A 23,294-nucleotide genomic window follows, 5' to 3' on the forward strand; every position below is an offset into this window, starting at 1 on the left:
CACATTCAGAGATTTGCTCACTCATGCAAGCAACCAAAATAAGCTATTTTTAAGTTTATTATGAAGTCACCCCCAGCCATAAAGTATGACGATGTTTTGTTCTATGCTGCTACTCTCCTGTTTGTTTGTTGGGAGCTGGTCACTGTAGCGCTCACACATTCATTCTAAAAGCATTGAGTACATAATGCAAACACCCACGCACACAGAGAGGATGAGGATGTGTGTGTGTGTACGCACGCATGTGTGTTCCCACAGTATGTGCCAGTGTGTGTTTGTGAACAATGCATCATCCATTGTGTAAAGTGACAGTAAGAGGGAGTAAAAGAACTGTGGTCCTCCTCCTGAGGGTGGGTCTCACTTGGTAGTGATGACACCCAATGAAATACTAGATTATCATACACACACACACACACACAAGCACATGGGCATGCACACACACACAAGTGAGCAAAAACACACACACTTTGCAACAGAGAGGGATACATAATGGTTACTGCGAGGGAATCTGGCAACTCAGTGCAGGAAGAACACAATAGGCTGGCATGGAGGTGGACACGTGTGTGTGTGTGTGTGTGTGTGTGTGTGTGTGCGGTGTGGGCTAGTGAGCTGCATGTGACAGGAGCCGCTTCCAGTAGCTACAATACCCCCGGCCCCCCCCAAAAAAAGTCATAGAGAAATAGATGCGTAATGCTGACCACTGAGTGACAATCGCTCGTGCCCTTGCTAAGTCAAAGTTACTTCAAAACAAGTGTGACTAGCTTCTCTCTCTCTCGCTCTCCCTCTCGCTCTCTTTTTGTCAGCACACATTAGCATCACCAGCCGGTCTGTGGCAATTAAATATATCCCTGGGCAATGAGGCCCTATTTAGAAATCATTACAAGACAAGGAAATCTTGCCCCACGAGTTTAGAAAAAACACATGGGAAGCTGCGCGTGTGTGCGTTGGTAGGTGCTTGTGTGTGTGTTCCTTACCTTGGCCATCCGTCATTCTGTTCCACTCATCCATGGCTCTTTGCTTTCAAGATAACTCTCCCCTTCAGACAGTCTCCAGCAGTGCTGCGAAATCTCCCCTCCCTCCTCCCATCCCTGCCTCCTTCCCTGCATGCCGACAAGAGATGATATCATCTGCATGGGAGTCTAATGGACCAGTGGGGGGACACCATGGTCAGCAACATATTTGGTGTGTGTATTGGTGTGTGTATGTGTGTGTGTGTGTTCGGGAGCTCAGAAATGGATGTCAGGTTGTGGAGGTTTAAGAAGCACTTAAATGTGTTTTCATATTCACCCTACCGATGTCCTTGACTGGGGACTGTGTGTGTGTGTGTGTGTGTGTGTGTGTGTGTGTGTGTGTGTGTGTGTGTGCGTGTGTGGCATTGCTTTGTATGTATGCATATGTGTCTCTGCATGGTTTAGGATTAGTGGGATTAGTGGCCTCACACACAGACATATTTATTGTCAAATCAGTTTCCCCGTATATAGGAATCTTACCTAAAAGGCAAAAGAAAAGAAAAGAAAAAAGCAACAGTAGTAGTAGTAAAGAAATAAATAAAAAGGTCTCCACAGTTACTGGTTTGCCTCCATTTACAGACTTTTCCATTAGAGAGGTTGTGAGTCAGTTTCTCTGACTCTTTTTGCACTTCAAATAAACTTGTTACTCCTAATTGTCAGAGCAACTTTGAATAATGATCCCATTAGGCTTTTTTTTAATTATTGTGAGTCCACCATTAGTATTTTATTGCTTTTTTTTTTCTTGGAAAATACAGTAATCTGCATATCTAATGTGATGTTCGGAGGACTGAACTTAATCACTAACAATTTTGCCTAATGTTTCAGTGAGCCGATGTGCTCGCTATCATGCAAATGAAGAGAACTTTCATCTAATGAATACACAACAAAGAGCGGTATATCCAGAAAGAGAATGGAAAGTTGAGGAGGTGACAAACAATTCATATATAATGATCATACTCTGTCCAGGCACTGACTAGGACTACTATAAAAGTTTATGATGTATGTGAACCCATTAATATATAAATAATGGAACAAATAAGTGGATAGGGGGGAAAAATATCACCTTGGCTTTTTGTTCTGCAGGGGACATAAAGCGAGGTATGCTTACTTGGTCTTGCAGGAAATAAATGCGCTGGGGATTTATCGACACACTGGCTGTTATAAGCCTACTGTCACACTACAGCAGTTACCCATGGCGGATTTAAGACTCAGGGAAGAAGAAACACTCTTAGTCTCCATCTCCGTCTCGTTTCCTTTTCTTTCATACCCTGCTGCAAGTACTTTATGCCACTGCAGCCAATTCAGACTCAAATGTGGTCAAGTGGAACTGCATAGACATTTTGGTTCGCAAATTTCGTTAAAGTTCTTCAACGTGAGCATCTACACCTGTGCCAACCCAGCTAATCCTGACCTATAATTTCACTTGATTGCAACAAACTTGGCACAGAGCCACAATTCCTCTCTGCCCCCACTGTCACTCCCATATGCATAGCTGCCTTGAAATTGCATTTTGTTTATATGATGGTAAAATATTCATAGAGAAAAATAGCTGTGGAAGCTGTCCATATAATCCCCCATAAACTGATAGCTAAATCCATCACACAAACGTGCACGCGCAAACGCACCCACATCGCCGTGCAAATGAGAGCTGACACCCTCAAGGGCACAATGAATTGTATGACAGCAGCATCCGCATGTGTGTATCCTGAGTGCCAAACATCTTGCTCGTACACCGACAGATATGCACGCACAGATGCCCATACACACAATGTGCATGTACACACACACACACACACAGCTCCCAGACGGATGCTGTGGTTTGGGAGTCAGTATCGATCGACACTCGTCAGCATGTCCTCTATAACAAGCACTGTCCCTGAAAGCGCTGCAGCAAGCCTGTCAGGGAGAGAGACACAGAAAAATAGTGGGTGAGAGAGAGAGCGAGAGAGAGAGAATGTGGTGTACCTGTGTAGACAGAATAACAGGTTGACAGGTGAATCCTACTGTATGTGAGTGACCAGTGGTCGGACAACAAACATTGATGTGCGGAGGATATCATCCAGAAATAACCGCGAGTGCCTTTACCCACACTGCATTGCTACAAGGCAAAGCATCCTAATTTGTTCAAGACTTTAACTGTTTTTTTTTTTTTTTTTTCCCTCTGCAAAGCCTGCTTAAAGATTATGAGCAAGGGCAGAGCGGCTGGAGCCGAAGCACAAACCTGATGATAATGATGAAGTATCTAGCCACCCGGCTAACGAGAGCCCAGATCTGCCCTGAGTCTGCCTGCTATGCAAATTTCTCTCACACTAGCAATGAATCAAAGGCGTAGCAAACCAATGTTTCTCTTCACAGCACTTTAGCAAAGCCATCATTCACAAAGGACGCGCCAAAGGCACGCACACTGTAGAAGCACACACATACGTAGACACACGGAAAGAGGGTGCAACAATTCAGCACTTGTGCAACAGCTGCACAACACGTCAAACCATTTTTTTATGCTGGAAAAAAAGCATACTGCTAATGCTTATTTGAGCTGATGGAATCCACGTTTGTTTGTTCGTGCGCCTTGCTGTGGGTGTGACACTTCAGAGCACAATGGCCTCTAACATTGAGTTGACAATAACAAGGCTCCGGAGACAAATTCCTCTAAGTTGATGTTCTTGGCGGAGAAACACAGAGACATAAGACAGATCTTTTCTGTCCCTCACCATTTCTGACCTCACGGCACCACTCTGTACTCACAGCATGGCTTTTTAATGCTCAACAAATAAGTTGTTTCTTTGATGCCAAGATGAAAAGTGAGGGATCTTAAGGCTTTAATTGATAAATGGTGGCATAAGTGCACGCACAGATGCACGCAAGTACACCAGATTTTTGAGTCATTGTATGCCCTTCATTCTCTCTTTCTCTCTCTCCGCCGCTCTGTCTCTCTTTCTCAGTCCTCTCATTATCTTGTTGCTCTGTCAGGCCTGTAGGTTTGCCTCTGGGGTGTTGAACTGGCAGAAGTAACAGTATGACGGTAATTTGCTGGAATGGAAGGCTAGACAGACTCACCTTGCCTTTTTAAAAGGTGTCATGAGGGCCAAACGGCAGACCTTTGACACTGCAATTAATTATGTAACACATGTAGAGGAGTTCTTCTTTTTTCCTAACTGGAGTTATATCTTAATTGGATGTTTACACAGGAATGCTACACTCATTTATGCATGCAAACAAACAGCCTAGATATGCACACATTAATGCACGTTTAAGCAAAGGCATCTGCAAATGCATAAACTTGTAGATAACAAACACCTGCACGTATGTACTCGCGTCATACAAGCAAACACACACAAACAGACGGTGACAGGCTTTTAAGCCTTTGTCAGATTAATAGCCACTTTCTCTCTGTGGTCAATAAATGCTTCAGGGAGTTCCCTAAAGGCTGCAGGATAGCTCCCTCTGTGTGTGTGTGTGTGTGTGCATGTGAGCATCTAACAGGCCTCATGGGTCAACCTGTCACCACAAAGATGGCTAAGCAGTTGGTTGGCCAGCGGGAAATCAATGTAAGGTGATGAGGCTACTGTGGGTGTGTGCGCCTGTGTGTTTTTATGTGTAGGTGTTCTCTCATGAGTCTTTGCGCATACGCTTTATTTAGATTAAGAAAAACACTCAAATAGGAAAAACTTAGTACTGAGGTGTCACTGATGAATTGATTACATTCAACAGATTTAGCTTCAACATTTGTAACTGCCTATGGTGGTATAATAGAGATGATCATTAGCAGAGAAAACTGCTAAAAAAAAAGATGTGACAATGTGGAGGTGGGATGACAGTATGGCCCTAAAGGATTGCTCACACCCACAGAACACAGTTCCTTATCTTATGGATCATATCTGCTGAGGGTGGTGGGCCTGCTTCGGTAAGGGGTCAGGGATCAGGGTGTGTGCTTCGAGGCATGTGGCTGAGTCCTGATCCGATGCGGGCTGGAGATCATAAGACTGAGAAGCACTGGGACTCCTCTGCTTTTCCCTCGCCCCGGGGAGGGTTGGAGCTTCAGCTCGCTTCTCCGTTAGTGAACCCTGGTTGTTTAAATGAGCCCCAGCGGTCCTCATTACCCTTTTCCTGGGCACAGTCATGCACACAGATGCAGCCGCACACATTTGTGAACGTGCAGCAGCACTCATAGATAGAGGAAAAGAAGCACATGCACACAAGCAGCTGTTGGCTTTGATGAAGTGTAACAGAGCTGGCTGCCAGTTTGTAAAAGTGCACTCGGACAACTGCCCTGTCCCTTATCAACTTTGTGGCTTAAGAGGTCGTTACCACGGTAATGATGCTTGGGCCGCCTAAGGGTTGACACACAAACACTCGGGAAAACGAAGTCTTTTAAATTTGAAGTTGATCCCATGATATCATATTTCCATGGATTGAAGCGCAAATTAGAAAACTCTCAAGTGCACTTAGTCAGCCATGTTAAATGAAAATGACAATTTCAGACACTGTTTTTTTTTATGCAACTATCATTACGTTACATTCACTATTTCAAGTACTTAAGTGCAGCTATTTGAGCTCGTACACCCTCCATCTCCAGCGTTTAATCACTGCTTTAGGTGAGCTCAGTTAAGCTTGCACTCGCCTCCATCATGTTCTCTGTGGAATCTCTTTGTGCCCCCCATAAGTCAAATAAGCCATCTACACACACAGCTACACACATTTAGACTATTCTAAATGTGTGTGTGTGTGTGTTGGGGAGCATTGAAAGCAAGACTTGTCTCGACTTCAAGCTCATCTTCCTTTCCATTTGTCTCAGTGTTTTCATTTCACTTACGATCTCCTGTTCTAGCAGATGCCACCTATGGAGCTGGAGATAGACCTGGCATATTGCCTGTGTGTGTTTGTATGTGTTTGTGTGTGTGAGTGTGTATGTGTGTGTGTGTGTGTGTGTTTGTGTTTGTGTGTGCGCGCTGTTTGAAGCCTTCAAGGGAAATTGTGGTAGCTGGGCTCAGTGAGACAATGATGTAAGGCAACAGTGGTCCTCGAATGTTTCTGGATGTGACAGCACACTGCAGCCCAAGAGGTTCTCTAAAGAGACAAGTGATTGAAATGTTGTTTTTTTTTTGATGTGCCCAAACATAGCTTGATAGTGTGTATGTTGCATCACATTGTCTTTTTTTTTTGTAACAATAACTTTAAACGGCTCAGGATCTGAAAGGGCGACTAAAAAAACCCTGGTCAAGATTTCTTCTGTTAACGTCTCTGTTAACACCCCTTAAGGAATTGTCTGAACAGAAGGCCTTTTCTTTTTCTTTGTGGCAAAGGGAGCTCAATGCTCTTTGTTGCTCAGTGGTGTGTGATCTTTCCAAGATGTCACAGACATGGATGACCTTCCATTGCAGAGCTTTGCAGAGATATCCCCTGGTTATGACTTGTTTCCCATCAGAAGTCTGCAAAAAAGAATCCTCTCTGCTGTGGGAAGTCAACCAGAAAGCCATCGTTTGGCAAAGTTAATCAATGTGACTATTGGCTAGAAATAATCAAGTGATTAATCAGCGTGGCATTCAGCTGATGCAGGAAATTCTGTAGGAAGACTTATGGATACTGAAGGAGAAGGGAGAGAGAGAGAGAGAGAGAGGTGGAACGTAGAGAGGAACAGAGAGGTCACACGAGAAAGACTGTAAACAAGAAATAAACTCAACAAGAGACAATCAGGAGCATGGGATGGAAGAAAATGGGGAGAATAAAAACTGTAATATTCATTCTCAGTCTACCAAAGTTTAGGGCACACACACTTTATCTGCCAGTCATGGGTAAAAGATTGATGTTGATGCTTGAGAAAGCCAAGGCTACGGAATGTAATGATGTAAGGCAGGTAGAGTCTTATTTTCCTGAGCTACCAGAGTGAATTTCCACAAGATGACGCAATGTGTTGAAGGCAAGTTCAGTGGCTTGCATCTCTCCCGTTCCCAGCATTCTTTAAGACATTTTAAAAGAAAAAAAAGATATTTGATAGGTTTTCATGTGTTAGTGGATAACAGCCACAAACACACATATATACACACTCAGCTGACATTGTCTGTTCTCTTCGTCACACTGTTTAATCACTTGTTTGCCATGGAAATACTGCAGTAGCCTACGTTATGCTCAGGATTTTTAGCAGCACACTCAGATTTTTGACCTGTTTTTTTTTTTTTTTACTTCATTGCATTTATACTAAAAATGATACACCATCTGTGGAGTCTGTAGAATGAGGACTGTGGCCAACTGTAACTTTGAAGCTGAGTGTTGTGTCAGAATTGCGTGCTGTAAGCTTTTTTCTCTCATTTATTGGTTATTCTATTCCCTGGTAGCCATCTCTTTTGTCTTCCAGAAAACTGCAAGACAAATTCCACTGAAACCATGAAGGTGTTTCTGTTCAAACTTGAAAGGGTATGAAATGGTTTGAGATGCGCTTTGATTTGTCTAAAAACTGTTGCTAAATTAGTTTAATTCACTGTGATATTATTCAGTGTGGTCTAGCGAGATGAAAAAAATAAAAAAACTGGCAAACAAAGGCAAGGCTGTGCCTTTATTTGTGTGATGTCTCGTTGTTCCAGGTTGTGGAGGTAGGACACAGCAAGGCAGGTGGAGGCAGAGATAAAGAAGATAAGAGGAGGAGGTGAAGAAAGGGCAGAGGAAGTGATAATTTGACTTAGTGGCACCTAACATTTCCAATTTCATTTCGAGGTATGACTGCTGAGGGGGTGGCAGGAGAAGAAGAGTGATTGAGAGGTGGTGGGGTAAAGACGACGAGGAGTGGGGGGGTGGAGTGGGACGAGGAGTCAAGAGGGCTGACAGGGGGACAGGAGCCAGTGAGAGTCCTGAAAGTGAGAAAGTCATGATGGCAACAGAAAGTAGTGGATGTGTAGCAAGCAGGTGCAAGAGTGACTGATAGTGACAGAGAGATACTGTGGTTAGGGTGGCACCTTTATGCCTAGAAGGGACAAGAGTGTGATGGCTGATTGTTAATCCTTGTTCTATTTTTTTAAGAGAAGCCATGAAGGAGAAGGAATGGGAAAAAAAGGAAAGTGGAAAGGTAGACCTTTCTGCTTGAAACAGGCAATTATAGCTATCGGTACTTTTGCAGACATATGCAATGTCTTTCCTGAAAACATGGGAGCTTGGTAACATTATAACGGAGTTATGACCAATTTATAGTCATAGCCTGGAAAAAACCCACAATGGTGCCAGAAATGGTAGATCATGCAATGCATAGACAATGCACTTTAGCCGATACAAGATAAAGTGTCCAGGATTAAACAATTTGGTATGTAAAAAAAAAAGGTATGGAGAAAACAAAAAAAGGTTTTCTATTCCAAAAGATATCACAGCCCATGGGGCGTGTCTCATACAGAACATGGTGATGCAGCACAGTGAGTTGTGGATAGCTGTCACACTGAAGAGGTTAGGGGTTTTAAGGGGTTTTATAGTACCGCAAGGCATACTGAAGGTAAGGAAAACACTATCAATTTTTTATGCTGTATTGTACCTCAATAGGATGTGCTGTGCTACAAGTCTCATTCCCAGTGGACCACTGAATCCCAAAAATATATGTTTTCTTACTGTATATTGTAAAGCACTTTGTACAAAAGTGTCCAGAAAAATTTATACTACATTTTCTGTTAAATTATGGAGCATGGAAGCTAAAGGGGCTATATCGTATTTCCTGTTCTTGTTGCAACATAAATGTGAATATTCGCTTACCACAAATCTCTGCTACGTCCACTGGACAGATAACCGCACAATTAGCTGAGAAATTTCAGAGCCCTCTGAGCTTGTGCACTCAAAGCAGCTGCCCATGGTTTTATATGGGTGAGAGCTGTTGGCACTGAACTCTGTAAAAACCAGTTAACCTTGACCTGCTGAAGAATATGTGGTTGATTCTCAGTGGGAGTGGCAGTACAGCAGTCCTTTGATTTTATGTTAATATCATAATTATTGCCTTAGGAGAAAAGAAACGTAGGACACACTGTTTTCCAGTAAAAACAAAACAAAAACACAAGTCTTTCACAATAGCAGATGGTGAAACATCTGAATATCTGATGAAAAAAAATATCCAAAAAATGTGTCCTCTTCAGGAATGTAAAAGGGAGAACAAACATTAAAATGATTCCAGGGAAGGCAAAAGAGGATCTGGAGGAAGTTATTCTAACGTTTATTTTTAACACATCTCACTAAGATTTCTCCAGAGAATGTATGCGTCATGTCATTTCTTGCTGAATGAGTTTTATTTTGATGAATCAAGGCTGTTAAAATTCCCACAGCAACCTAGTAGCCTGTAGATATTACACAGCATCTCTCCCTGGGAAAAATGTACAACTGTGATTAGCCCTTGTGGCCTCCATGACTGAAATTAACACTTTAGCATGGAGCTCCGTTCATGCTGCACGACTGCACTGCTCTCTCGATAAGCTTTGTGGCATGACTGCTCTTGGTTATTTATCCAGACGCGCATACTGCACAACACCTTTTCTCTCCTTGGATTAAACCGCCTGGAACATTTTGAAGCAGGGCAGCTGAGGGAAAGAATGAGCCGAGGGGCCTCATCTCAAAAAAGGACGGGGGACCTGCAGTCCTTGAGCCCTGTAAAGGGGAAGATTGTTCTCACTGTGGGCCATATGTGTGACTTTGCTATGAGTGGACTACTGCACACTGAGGAGGAGTGTGGGTCGAGGCCATACTCCTTTCCTCTTGCCAAGGAGATACATTGAAAAAGAGAGAGGTTAATAAAATGGGAGATTGGGGTGCAGGTTTTTGAGGGGAGGAGGGAGAGATTATGAGAGGATGGAGGTTGGGGGAGTGTGGATTTTCTATTATTTAAACAATTTATTTTTCCAATACTTCCAAGAAACATAAAGAAGTTTTTCCACTGAACCCAATGACGTACTGGCCATCTGGAGCATTGGGAGTTTTCCTGGCGGGCTGCTTGAAAATTGGGGCCAATTTAATGAAAAATATAGATGTTTTTAAATAACTCCAGCCCCCACTTAAATGAAAATAATTCATTTTAACTTTTAACATTTAACTCATTGTTATGCAGGAATACTTATGACTATTGAAGTGTAGAGACTAACCAAGAATGTAGACCATTATTCTTGCACAAAGAATGTTAAACGTTGGTTGGGGTTTTCTTAAACTGCTAGTGGTATGTAGCACACTATTAAATGAGGTTAAAAGAATAGACAAATATTATATAATAAATATATTGTATTATCATACCATTATTATAACTTCATACTTTTATCCCACGTTACATCAATAGCCTAATTTGTACTGACTTGTCATCCAGGTTGAGGATAGTGTATCTGTTTCGGACAAACTGAGCCAGAGCCAGGTTGCCAGTGCCTTTCCAATTTTTATTTTTATTTTGTGAGGCTGAAGGTGATCGAGACTGTTTTTGTGAAACAATTGTGTGAAAAGTCTGGTGCAGAAGTTTCTAAATTGCTTATTTAATGTGGTAGAAAGATTTTTTATTTTATTCTGTGGCTTGCCCATTCTCCAGATTTTACCAGTAGATTGCATCATTGCAGTATGTTTTCTTTTACTGGTCATGTGCTCCTTCTAGCCATCCTCCTAAGAGCAAAACGATCTGTTTTACTGAAGTTATTGTTATAAATATTGTTCAGTAATCGTGTTTATACAAAGTGTTGCATCAACTGTGTGGGTGGTATCGCTGGGGGGTTTTGGTTGGCCGGTCTGAGTCAAAAAGTCCAGGGCCATTTTTCATTCCCAGTCCATCCCTGACTTAACCCTTTTTAGTATCCACACAAGACCTTTGCCTAAATACAAACAGCAAAAGTTTGATTCCAATCAAGAATACAGTTGTTTTCAAGCCTGTAGTTTCAAGCTTGTAGTTGATTTGTTTAAGTAAAAAAAAAAAGTCTTACGTGTATATTTCTGTTTTCTCGTGTAAAAAAGAGCCCACTAAGAGAAAGCTGCATTATCATGAGCATTCACTGAAAAAACAAACTTGTAAGATTTACTTGATTAAATCCTCGTAACAATTTGCACTAACAGTTTTTAAGTAAATTTTACTTCTGTAATATCAAGTTCAACTTACTCACCACTATCAAGTAAAATGTACTTACTGCAGAACTTAAAGTTCATGAAAATATTAAGTACATTTTATTTTGTTTTATATAATTTAGATGTTGTATTTACTCAAACAAATTAAGTAAAATTAATTTAGTTTTTCCATAGACAGGGAAATCCCCAACATGAAAAAGTGAAGTAAATCTAATATATTTGTAATATTTACTGTTGTGAAAAATACAAGTAGATTTTTATCTTGACACTTAAAATTAAATCAATTCGATCAAGTTGTATTACTCATTATAATTATGTAAATTATGCTTATTTTATTTTGGTAAATATGACCAGATGATATACTTTTATCACAAATCACAAAACTAAAAATACAGAAGAATAAACATTTATTTACCCAAGTTCACATCTGAACAGGTCCTGTTTTTAAAACATTTTTTGAACAAACAGTGCAACCTACTGTACATACATGTATGTAATGGAAAATGTAGGCTTTTCAATTATAACAGTGCTTTTCTTCAAATATAAAACAGTGCTTTCAAATATTATAACAGCTATATCTTCGAATATCATCTTTTGCAAGATGGAGAAGCATGGGGAACACTGTCAGCCAGGATTATAAACTGTTTCCTTGGCTACAAAATTTAAGACAACAATTTCAATTTTAAAGCTTGCACTTTTGGGGATAACTTAATCCCATCCAGTTCCAAGAAAAGTTTCTGAAATACCTCACAGGTGTAGCGCAGTGGTGAGGGGTATGCAAGGTTGAGGGCATAAATCAGTCCCATTAGCAGTGCACAAGCTTTGGCAGTATTGCCACATCAGGGCAACATCTCCTGGCCTTCAAGAAGGATGGATACGTTCACTGGATCTTCTCCATCCGCCCCATGGACAACTAGAATCTTTAGGGTGTGCTGAGTGGCATCACTGCGGCTGTCCTCCTGCATAAAAATGACAAAAATCACAATTCTACTAAGATGGGTGGTGGGTGTATATAGGCTGAGCATAAAGGTAAAAGAACAGGGGGAAAATTATGTTGGCTATATGTTCAGGACTGACATGGGGTTTCTGATCAGAATAAAAGGGATTAAAAATAATCAGTGAAGTTGTCTGCTGGCAAGTACATACAGTGGCATGCAAAAGTTTTGGCACCCGTAGTCAAAATTTCTGTTTTTGTGAACAATTAAACAGTACAAGATGCAATGATCTCCAAAAGGATGAAGTTGCGGACAAATATTGAAAAGAGTGTTTCATGTTTAACTTCATGCCTTTTAAAGATCATTTCATCTTTTACTTGTTGAAGTATTCACAAAAACAGAAACTTTGACCAGGGGTGCCCAAACTTTTGCATCCCCTGTATACAGTGAAGGTTACAATTTGAATTAACACTGCAGAAAAAGTTCAACATGAGTTCTCATGTCTAACTTTGCAGCTACTCATTACAGGTAATACATAGTTTCTATATTTCAAACAAATTCCATTTTAGACCATTTTTACACTGTAACCAAAATAGTTATGTTGTTAACATTAAGGTACAAAAGTGTCTTCAAAAACACTAGAAATGTCATATGTTAATATAATTTTCCATTTCTTTGTATAATTATTTTAATTATACAAAAAATAATGCTCCAAAGAACCAGTTTGCATTCAGTATATTGAAAATATTTGTGTGTTTGTTTAATAAGAATTTGTGATGATGTCACAAACATTGGCATTTAAAAGGGTTAAAATTCTGAAATTATTTGAATATTTAATATGTATGATTAGGGCTAAAGTTGATAAAAATGATTGCTTAAAAAAGTGAAAAATATTAACATACATACTATTTCAAAACAAGGTATGAGTGTTAAACTTCTGTGGTGTTTTAAGAAACCATGCTTTACCTGGCAATCTTCAAATAGTTCCTCTTCTTTCTCTCCGAGGTAGATTATGAGGCTGCGGAGCACAGTTTCACGCCTCATCTCAATGCCTTGGTTCTGTCAAACAATTGAAACTGTGTCAATACTGAACTATGAATCATACACAAGGAATTAACAAATGAAAACGCAAAACCATAGGTAGGAACATATTCATGTGTAACAATAGAAGAAAATAGTGCGGCACTGTGAGAAGCCACGCATGCAAATCTTTGAATGGACCAGTCAATCTGTTCTGACAAAAATCTGGGTCATGTACAGCTCTACACACCTGACTTAGTTTGTCAAGTAATGGCCTCAGCTTGGTCGCCAGGACACCTCCCTTAATTTTCAATAGGGCAATCAGTTTAGGTGTGTAGTTGTCCAGTTTAGACATGAAGGTATGTTCCAAGGAAATTGTTGTAATTCTCCTGAATTCTTCCTTGATCTGAAATGACATGAGATTCACAAGCACATCCATGGTTAACAGACAGAATGGAAATCCGATGCATTTTGTGTATGTCCTGTTTCAAGAGTTTCACCTACCTCAGCTTCACAAAACAAAGCCGGCCATCTTTCTTTAAAATCAGCAGCGGCTGGACTCTTCTCCTTGCCCTAAAAATGAAGAAATATGATTATTAATAATAGAACAACAATTACAATGCTCATTTTTAAGTGTACATTACAGCGGGTCGCAGAGAAAACTGGCTATTATAGAAATAGTGATTCCACTGCGAAAAACATGATCTCAAACCTCCATAAAACCTGCTAAAGGTTGAGTTATATTTATTTTAGCCTCCTTAGCTATCTGCAGAGATGGATTGCTGTAGCCCAGATGACGTAGCCGCAAGTTAAAGTACGTTCAATAAAGTTAAAAGTATGGTACAGTCAAAACTTTAACTACGTTTAACTAAATTAGCATTGCTCAACTGTTGTAAAGGACAATAGCTTGTACGTGGAAGTAACTAACGGCCATATGAACGGCCGTTAGCGCAGCTATCGTTTGAACAGGCCCAACAGGTAAACCTCCGCCTGTGGCTTTCTCACGTTCACGGGCAGGTTACCGCTACAGATCTCCACAGGTCGCTAAGACATGCTACATTAATCTACGGAGGCTACCACTTAAAATAGGACAGCAGCGTGCAGATGTGTACACAACATTAACAAGGTTTGCAGTTATTTACATAAGTTAGTGATGCTTTCGCATTAATAGTCGTTCACGTGATGTTATACAAGTTAAAATATCACTCGTAAGCATCTATAACAACTTTAAACAAACAGAGAGACTGAAACTTACGGCTCAATTGGCATTTCCACACACCTTGTAACTCCAGGTAATGCGCCTCTCTCCTCTTGTCCCATGTGCGCGGCTTCCCAGCTCCCATGATGCCTTGCTTCACTTCCTGTGTCTCACCCATAGTTCCCGCCCAAACCAGGTGGATTTTTCAGATTAAAATTTACTCGCTATTTTCAGGTTGTTATGTTATGACTATAAAACACTTAAGTGCTATCAGCAAATCCACATTAAAAGTTACTTTTCCCACACGGTGCATTTATCACTTGAATAAAGTGTGTAAATATGCATAGTTTTACTTAGGAAATTCTAGTACTCCTAGAATCTTGATATTACAATGTAGAAATTACTATACCAATTTAATATATTTTACTAGCCCCAAAAGTTTGTTTTTTCAGTGTTAGTAGTCAGTAAATGGCTTCCTGTTGCCTTCTTTTTTGATGTATCAAAGGAAATCTCTCCACTCACATGATGTTGATGATGCACATATATTTTAGCATAGTTGCCAAACTATCTTGCATAAATAAATACACTGCTTACATTTAGTTTATTAGGTGCATCAAGCAAAAATAAAGCAGTCTACTACAACAGTACTGTAGAAACACAGGAGGAATGTCTGGTACAACTTCCGAGGTGCATTGAGAAGGGAAATAGTCTGAAGAGGTCAAAAAAAGCACTTGTATGAAGTAGAACGCTTTATTGTGTTTCAGTTTTCTGGTCTTCATTGGCGTCATCCAGGTCAGGTGTTTCTATTATTTTGTCCACCTCATTTATATCAATGATAAAAAGATCTCTCTGCAGTACCTTTGTCAGCAGCATCTATCAAGTACTCTTGTGTCTATGCCTGTCTCCCCTGTCTTTCTCTGTCACCTCCCTCCGGTTGTTGTGTCAGGATTATTTTATCTTTACATTGCAAAGCCATCCCTTCTGTTTTACCACCCATAAAGCTTATATGGGCTCAAAGTTGTGTTTGCAGTTTTACAGAATGCGATCTTCTGCAGGTACAGCCTTGTTGTGAAAATCCCCCTTCTATCACACCAGGGGAAAAAGTTGGCACACGACGGAGCCAGAGTCATATTTGTTAATGCCAGATATTAATCCTCTCTGCCAAAAAGATGAGAGTTATTGTGAATCAGGACCTCTGTGATTAATGCTTCATGTCACAGTACAGCTTCGAACTTAGCCAGAAGGCATATCATGGATGACAATGCACAAGAGGCCCAAAGTGCACTCCAAGCAAGAAAATTGTTTTCAGAATATGGATTTACAGCAGGTGAAAATGGTCAGAGAGATACTTAGGCCTAGACTTAACATTGAGCTGTAGCACATAAATCCTAAAGGCACTTGATCACCCATGACTACGTCGTTGATCACTCTTCTTACACAACTGAACTGAAAAGGTTTTCAGAAGAACATTATATCTCCAAGCATTCCTGGTGATTTAACATTTCCAGACACTTTCAAAAGTACCACAAACTTTAAAATGATTTGCTGTTGTGATCCATTTGAAGGGAAATTTTGCCACTTTTTATGTAGATGTCCAATCAGTGCAATCAATAAATACCTCAGTGCGTGCTGTATTAAATGAGAACGCAGATTTATCCTGCTTGCGGAGCAAGAACTCACTTAGAATTCACATTCTCTGTCAATAAACCACACAGTGAGGTATTTATTTCTTTAATTGGCTGCATTTACCAACAACTCTGACTGGGCATCCACATAAAATATGGCAAAGCTTCCCTGTTAGTTAGATTAGGAGTTCTAAATACTGTTCCCCTGAACAGAGGCAGCTGCTCATATACTACTTACTTCTGACAGCATTTATTTTGAAAAAAACGTGATACTGACTAAGTTATTAGGGAATGTTGTTAATTAAGTAAGTAAAGAACATAAAACATTTTTTTCATACTTGTTTAAGTGAAACCTCAATATTTCCTTGACCAAAGTGGTGTTGTTGCCCAATCCTTACCTTGCAGCAGTGGCAGCAAGTATCAGGTCATAATGGGCACCCTGCACATCAGCATGAACATTATTAGATGTTCCTTGTCAGCTTGTTGCCAAGTGGCCGAATGAGCCAGTGATTGTAAAGGATGATAGAGGCAGCTGATGCCGATCAGCCAATGTAAACACAACTTCAGTGTAATTCCAAGCTCTATTTTTGGAATTGGACATCATTCAGTTTTTTCAATATGGCACTATCATTTACATGGATATTTGCATTACTGCTTGTCTGAGGAGCTGACATGTTGGTTAATTAAGTCTCTGTCTCCAATACACCAACTGTATTTGATTTCTCTGCATAAGTCATCAAGGTCGCTCTCTCCAGGCAGAGGTGGATAATGTGTGGGCGAATGAGAGCATATTTGTATGAGTGAGCATATGCCTTTTACGTGAGCATAAGGTCATGGCTGTGTATTTCTGTGAATGGGCGCACAGAGCACATTTATGTTTATTTGTTTGTAGACAATTTTGTTCTAAAGGCGTATATACTTTTGTAGAAAATGACAGACAATGAAAGAAAAAGCACGCTCCGCAATCATATAATGGAAGCCAATCATGCTCAAGTGAAAAGCTATTCAAAAATAGTACAAACTCTTCTGGAGCAAAGCTGAAAAACATACATGAAGAGAACATCAATTAATAGCAACACTACCTACGATAACAAAAGAATATATATGTTGTATTTTTCCATTTTTAAGTCCACAACTCAATCTCCCAGTTCCCAACTGAAAGGAGTGTGTAACCATGTAGAAATTTAGGACATCATGTCATTTGATGGGGGTTATCAGTGCCTGGCTGTGTCACCACCCAACTCGTTTAGCTGCTCTATTATTTTTTTCTTTTGGGTTTCACCTCCATTTTCTGCTTTCTTATCATTTTCCTTCCCACATGGGTTCATCCTTCCATCTCACCTATAAAAAAACCCCAACACAACAGCAGAAAGTGGGACTGATTCAGCTCCCAGGCTTGCTGTAGACTGGTCCAATACCTCGCCACTGCCAAACTAAGAATGTCTGTGAATGACTTTGTGAGAGTGTGTGCATGTCCATATGCAATAAGCGTGTGTGGCCCAATAGATTCCTCCCCCCCATCCTGCTGCGCTGGCCCTTCCGTCTGATGAGAGGTAGTTGACAGAGCAGAGTTAAGTGGTGTGGGAGTGTTTGTATACCCAGGAGAGAGGTTGAGGGTGAGAGTCAGCGTCTGAGCATCACTTCTTCTGGCCCTTCTCAACTCTAGACCCTTGTGCTCCTCTGTTATGATCCATGAAAAACACCTGCCAGAGTGTGCTCCGGGTTGTTTTGGCCTGCGAGCTGAGTACCCATGCAAATGCAGTTTCTGCATATGTGTGCGTACATATTGAGCAACACAAATGCATGTCAGTGTGTAGGCAGATGGGGCTAATTTTCCGCTGCAGTGAGAAATTGCACACAGTTCTCTTATTAGCAGGGTGCATGGACTGCTTTCACTGATGATTACCAGAAAGAGGAATCAGTGACATACATGAATGAACATACACGAGATGCACATACTGTAGACACTCACACAAAAGCAATAAATGCATGCCAAATGATCAATGTTGCTATAGCTGTGTTCATGACCGATAATGCTGAAAACATTTAAAGAACTAAGAAATGTTCATCATAGAAAGGAAGAGAAATAGAAATTAGAACAAAATGAAATTAAATTAAAACAAATAAGTCGTAGAAAAGCAAAGCACCGTCCGAATAAGCAAAAACAAAACACATGCAGAAAGAAAAATAAAGGAGTCACAGCAACAGCACAGCAGCTGCCCTGCCAATTCGATTCACCTGTCAGTCAGATGCAGGGCCGGCGACCGAGCGTGGACACTGATTTATAATCCACCTCCCTCCCCCCGTTCCTCCGCAAGCCCCCCCACGCACGTCCATTCCGTTCCTTTACGGCGTCAGCAGCACGGTGTTGCTATGGCAACTATGGCCACTGCAGGGACAAATGTGTGCAGTGATCGATCTTTTTGTGTGGCTGTGTCATGTACATACGTGCGACTGCTCAGTCTGGACAGTTTGGCTTTTGGTGATATTTTTGGTGGATCTGTATCAGAGAAGCAAAAAAAGATGAAAGCAGAATTAGGGAGGCAAGATCGTAGTCTGCACTTTCGGCTGAGTTCTTCACTTTTGTCTTGAATTCATGAAGATGATACACTTCTCTATGGGTGGCAAAATTCATTCGACCTTGAAAGAATGAACCTTTCAGAAACCATCACTAAACCACAAATGGGCAACTTCAATAACATCACTGCATCACTGTTTTTACTCCCTCTAATACTAATGTTTTGCATACAAAGAATGAAACACTGTTCCTGAAGCTTATTTTAGCCCTGTAAACCACATGGCCTTAGAGATGGCAATTTTGGTTGATCAGCTGGTTTGCCTGTTTGTTGTTCCATCACTCTGGTCCAGACTGAAACAACTCACTAACTGTTGAACAGGTTGCCATTAAATTCTGTGCAGACATTCATGATCCCCAGAGTATGAATCGTACAGACTGTGGTGATCCTCTGACTTTTCCTCTGGTGCCACTATAAGGTATATATACACAGACATTCATGTTCCTTTCAGGGTGAATAGTAATATTTTGATGATCTCTCACCTTTCCATCTGGCGCCTGGTCAAAAATTAATTAATACAATAATTAGGTTTATGACCAAATACCTGAAAAACTATTGGCATTCGTATTTGCTTCAGCTGTACTTTACATTAAGTGCTAAGTAACAAATGCTGGCATGCTAACAGGCTTAACTACGATGGTGACCGGATGGTGACTACCAAATACAGCTGCATAAAGCCACTAACATGGTTGTACACTCTTGTGTAACGGTATCTGCTATCTGTGCCACTCTCTTGTCTGCTGCAGTATAATTATTTATTCAGCATTGAAGACAGTTGACAGACAATGAGATGTGCACACAAGGTTTTCACCCAGGAAACTGTGGTGTCTTTGAATAATGTGTGTCAGACTGAGGCAGAGACACAAAGTGCAGCGAACACACCAGCTTATCTCACATCGAACCATTTAACACACTTTGAGCCATGAATGTAAACACTGCTACATCGGCCTATTGTGAACAAAATCTACAGAGGTTCCTGCACAAACATGCTAAACCATCGGTGTAATTGTCTGTAATTGATCAGTCCATTGCAGCGCAGTAATCTTGCTTGCTTTGCTTTGAATGATAACTTTGCTGGCCATCCCTGCATTGATTGCTCTGTGATTGTAGCTCTGTAGCTTTCCTCTGAGTCCGCTGAACTGTAAATCCATCTGAATTCTCATCTTGTTATGGAACCGAGAGAAATAAAGGCTGAGGTAGAAGACAGAGGGTGAGGGGGTGGAGGGCAGAGCGATAGACCAAATGACTGTGTGGTGTGGGAGTTGGAAGATTTGAAAATATCTAATAAGAGAAAGAAAAAAACGGGGAAAAAAGGGCAATTTGAGATTGAGAGTGAAATGAAACAAAGCCAATTTGGCAGTTTGGAAGTATACCAGAGATTGTGTGATCTGTGTGTATATATATGTGAGTGTGTAGGTGTGAGACAAAAACACCCAATAGCCCGTGGGGATGGGAAAACTAGATTCTGAATCCATTTTGAAGGTACACAAATGACCTTGAGGCCCCATAGTCAGGCAGACACTGTCCTGCATCAACCTGATTCAACTTTCTTCATATCTGCTGCTGAGAGAGAGAGAGAGAAAGAGAGAGAGAGAGAGAGAGAGAGATGGAGTGGGCCTGTCTGTCCAGTAGCTTATAAAAAGTCCATTATAGTGCGCTTCTATCAGTTTGGGCTCTCCCAGATGGACCCTGGAGTAAATGGACAGCACCAGAGAGCTATAAGCTCAGATTTGATATACGGCTGAGAAATAGCTCTGTGTGTGTTTGTGAGTGTGTGTGTGTGTGTGTGTGTGTGTGTGTGTGTGTGTTTGACTGTGCATGTTTTAGACAGTGTGCATTCAATCATATATGCTGCACTGAAAGCGCTGACAGTAGTCAACTGTGAACATTTCCGTGCCACTGTTTTTGTGCGTGCCATTTACTTAACACAGCTGTTTTACCATATTACCATATGTGCTCCCCTGCCACACACACACACACACACACATACAGCCTTCCCAGCAGGCTTAAATCCCGGCTCAGTCTGACAAAGGAGCCTGTGGCTCTAACTGGCTCTGCCCCAATCCCCTTCCCCAGCCTGCTGCTTTGTACGGGCTCAAAACCGCTTTACTGCATGACGTTTATTTATCAGCCATATTTACTTCCTATTGTGTGTGTGTGTGTGTGTGTGTGTGTGTCAGCGTGTGTGTGTCAGTGTGTGTGTGTGTGTGTGTTTGTGTGTGGGTGCCACATCAAGGTATGATTTAGCTTTGGGGTCATTGCTAATGTGTGTACCAGTATTTACGTGTTCACTTTGCTGTGTTCATGTCTTAATGCTTATGTTTGTTCACTGACGGTATCCCAATGCTCGTTGCATTGAATTGAGGAGGATGCTGAAAGTCTCTGCCTGCTGAGTGATAGCGCCCAGCGGGCTGCGATTGGAACTTTGTCCTGTTTGTTGGGTGGAAATAGAGATAATGGCCTTGGGCTGCGAGCTGGATGACACTGGTTGAGAACCACTGCTTTATTCTTAGCAGTTGGGTTCCCACTAGGCAAACAAAGTGTTATCAACAAGTGCTCATAAAATAGTGCTTTACTTATCCCGAGGGAAATCGTTATATTTTCATGTATCGTTATCCTTAAACAATGAGCAGACCTTAACACTTGTGGAATTGCTGTGCTGTTTCTGCGCTGCACACACAGAAATTAACCTATTTAACCAAAGTAACTCATTGCCAATTACAGGCACACTACCTCACACAAATCAATGTCACATGGAGCTGAAAAGAATGGCACTCATTCCCCGAGAGTGGAAGAGGCAGCTGAAATGGGTTGAAAAGCACAGGGGTGATCGGTGTGCTTTCCAGCTGTATGCCTTTCATCATCGAGTGTTCTCACTGAATAGTAGATATACTGTAACAGTTAGAGGCAGGTTCACAGTAGTCACTTTTAGTACAACCCTCAACCGCTTGAGACTCTACTGCCCTCACAATCTGGCAATATATTTCATGTTTTTAATGGACTACACTGCAGGTACAACAAAGGTGATCTCTTCGTTTGACAGGGGAAGATACTCAAACACGTTTTCACCTCACTAACACATTTGTCAGATGACACTAAAGCATCAGCACTCCTACAGGTAAAATATCACATCTCCACCTCCGCTCCCAACCAGGCTTATTGACCCTCCTTGCGATTGGAAGTGATACTACCAGCTATAGTTGGAAAATAGATTCCCCTGGAGATGGAGGAACAGCTAAAATAGGTGGAACAAAGTAGGGATGAGAGAGGGCAAGACGATTTGATGAAGTGTGTGATGATGTATCCATTAAAGTGTAGTCCAGAACATTAAACAATATAGTGGGGTTTGTAAAGGTCAGTACTCTCAAGGGGTTTATCCATATTGATCTTCCCTTTCGATTGTGCCGGACTAAGCACTGGTGCCCATCTAAATCCTCTTCTTTGCCATAGACCTGACATAGAGAGAGAGAGTAAGAGAGACAAACAGAGACAGAGTAGGAGAAACAAAGTCCTCACTGCTCATTTTATTTGAGACATTACTCCTCTGTCCTGCTTCACTGATCTGTTCGTCTCAGAAGCATAGGATGTAACCCCACACACAGGGCCTTATTTGTGCCAGACTCTGCCAGAAAATGGTTTGGTCGCTCACAGATCAGGACTGGTACTTTCACCGATGCTCTTAAAATAAATCGATAGATTTTCTGAAATGTAGAATTCAGCTTGTGGTATGCTTTGTTTAATTGATTATTCATATTGCTTTCCTTTCACGACTTTAGGCCTTTTGTTGGCTAAAATTATGACTGTCACATGCAGATTTAAGCAGTTGTAGCTAGCTAGCATTTGCTAAAAAAAAAAAAAATAAATAAAGAGCAGCGCAGAGCTGCTACCATTACTCTTAGCTTTGCATCATCTTGATTATCTATTCTATTGAGTTGTTGTGTTTCGAAAGGTTGAAAAAAAGAAATCACGTTCCAAACCTTTAGGACAGCTCCAGCATGTGGAGCAATTTTAAAGCGTGATGAGCTGTCTGTGCATTACTGTTGCTAAGCTATGATTGGACAATTGCAGTTCCTGGGATGGGTTTATCACACATTTTGTGTGTTTAACTGATGCAGCATTCTCTGCCCTTTGTGCATCTGGTAAATGTTGATTGGTTAGGAAGATGTGTAGTGTCATTGTGGTATGATTACAGTAAAGATGTGTGTAATATCTAGCGAGGGACTGTGGAAATACAGTCTACAAATATCTAGGGGCCACAATATCCTTGTCACAGGAGATGCAACAGTATACTGTCATGTCTTTTTTTAGGCAATTAGGTGCAGAAGCAAAACTGTCTTCTGAAATACTTTCACAGTGCTGTTGCACATTTGCTAATTTCAGTTTTCAAAACAAAGTGAAACTAGCAACCCACAGACATGCACACAGTAGCCTTTTCATCATCTCAATAGCACACAAACAAAATCATTACATTGTTCATGTGGTCAAATACTGTGGCAAGTGTACCTGCTGAGAACAATGCACAAAACAAGGGAATTGAACGGGGAATTAGATGGTATGGATGAAAGAGTGCTAGCTAGAGGATACGTAGATAAAAATTTCTTGACAAAGAGTTGTTTCTGTGCAAAGCCAAATTTGAGGGCTGGTTGCAAAAGGTGTTAAAACAGTCATGACAGAGACCTAGCACACTTCCCAGGCATTAATGCTTTTGCGCGTGTGTGTGTGTGTGTGTGCAAGCACATGCACATTGGCGATGCAGAGTAGGATGTGCTGTGCATGCCATGTGCATGTGGTTTTCCTTAGGTCAACTCTTTGATAGAGGCTAATGTGAGGAAATTTCAGTGTCAATCACTTTGACACCCTGTAATCTAATACAGACACACACAATC

The 23,294-nt window shown here is 41.0% G+C and overlaps 1 protein-coding gene across 1 annotated transcript in view; it reads left to right on the forward strand.

The window, feature by feature from the left end:
• adgrb2 (adhesion G protein-coupled receptor B2) overlaps window positions 1-23,294 on the forward strand; it is a 136,620-nt gene that overhangs the window by 12,251 nt on the left and 101,075 nt on the right. The gene's annotated exons all lie outside the window — the stretch shown is intronic.

The sequence above is a fragment of the Pempheris klunzingeri genome, chromosome 16 (genome assembly GCF_042242105.1).
Source record: "Pempheris klunzingeri isolate RE-2024b chromosome 16, fPemKlu1.hap1, whole genome shotgun sequence".
Lineage (NCBI taxonomy): Eukaryota > Metazoa > Chordata > Actinopteri > Acropomatiformes > Pempheridae > Pempheris > Pempheris klunzingeri.